This window comes from Cebus imitator, unplaced genomic scaffold, assembly GCF_001604975.1.
Source record: "Cebus imitator isolate Cc_AM_T3 unplaced genomic scaffold, Cebus_imitator-1.0 Scaffold1109, whole genome shotgun sequence".
NCBI classification, from domain to species: Eukaryota; Metazoa; Chordata; class Mammalia; order Primates; family Cebidae; genus Cebus; species Cebus imitator.
The window spans coordinates 45,315-46,955 of NW_016108424.1; the positions used below are offsets into that span (position 1 = coordinate 45,315).

The 1,641-nt window shown below is 44.9% G+C and overlaps 1 pseudogene; it reads left to right on the plus strand.

Moving 5' to 3' along the window:
- LOC108298822 lies at positions 1 to 496 on the plus strand (annotated as a pseudogene).
- The last annotated feature ends 1,145 nt before the right edge of the window (positions 497 to 1,641 follow it).

Here is a 1,641-nt window from a genome sequence, read left to right on the forward strand (position 1 = left end):
ATGAAGGCGGTGAGCCCGGTGCGCCCCTCGGGCTGCAAGGCGCCGTCGGGTTGCGCTGGCGGAGCACGACCACAGCCTGGGTGGGGCGGCGGCGGCAGGGAGCTGGCGCTGCGCTGCCTGGCGGAGCACGGCCACAGCTGGGTGGGGTGGCGGCCGCGGCGGCGGCAGTGCACTGCAAGGCAGCTGAGACGGCGGCCGACGAGCCGGCGCTGTGCCCGCAGTGCGATATGAACGACTGCTACAGCCGCCTGCGGAGGCTGGTGCCCACCATCCCGCCCAACAGGAAAGTCAGCAAAGTGGAGATCCTGCAGCACGTTATCGACTACATCCTGGACCTGCAGCTGGCGCTGGAGGCGCACCCGGCTCTGCTGAGGCAGCCCCCGCCGCCCGCGCCGCCGCACACCCGGCCGGGACCTGTCCAGCCGCGCGGACCCGGCTCACGGCGCTCAACACCCACCCGGTGTGCGGCCGCCTGAGCCCGAGCCAGGAGCACTAGAGAGGGAGGGGGAAGAGGAGAAGTTAGAGAAAACGCCACAGGAGGAAAGGAAAAAACATCAGCAAACCTAGAAACGCTTTCATTCGTCATTCCAAGAGAGAGGGAGAGGAAAGAAAAATACAACTTTCATCCTTTCTTTGCACGTTCATAAACGTTCTTACATATGTATTCTCTTTTGTCTCTTCATTTATAACTGCTGTGAATTGTACATTTCTGTGTTTTTTGGAGGTGCAGTTAAACTTTTAAGCTTAAGTGTGACAGAACTGATAAATAGAAGATCAAGAGTAGATCCAACTTTAGAAGCCTACTTGCTGACCAAGGAGCTCAATTTTCTGTTTTGAAGCTTTACTAATATACCAGAGCATTGTAGATTTTTTTTTTTACATCCATTGTTTAAAATAGATGATTATAACGGGGCAGAGAACTTTTCTCTGCAAGAATGTTACATATTGTATAGATAACTGAGTGACATTTCATACCATGTATATATAGAGATGTTCTATAAGTGTGAGAAAGCATATGCTTTAATAGACTACTGTAATTATAAGATATTTTTCATTAAAATTTTTTTGTAAATATTATGTGTATGTGTTTTTAATCTGTGGGAATATTTCTTTTGGAAAATTATTTTTCAGCTCTATTACAGAGCTCTTGATACCTTGAATGTCTTTTCTGTTTGGCCTGGCTTTTAATTTGTTTCTGTTTTGCCCAGTATAGACTTGGAAGTAACAGTTAGTTATAGCTAGTGGTCTTGCATGATTGCATGAGATGTTTAATCACAAATTAAACTTGTTCTGAGTCCATGCCAATGTGTTTTCTTTAACATAGACTGAAATCTTTGTATCTGAAGCATACGTGTTGAAAATATACCTTCTCAGTTTTAAGTACAGGGTTTTATAGTGTGATATATACAGAGTAAGTGTTTGTTTTTGTTTTTCAACTGAGGTCAATATGGATTCTGAACGATTTTGCATATGGGATGAGGAAATGCTTGGATCCTTAAGGAGTTTATGAAACCTGCTGTTTTATCAAAGTAAAAAAAAATTGCGTATCACTCTTCATTTTACACTAAAGCTTAATGTCACTAAGTTTCATGTCTGTACAGATTATTTAAATCACAGAAATGAAAAAATGTTCTCTGCTTG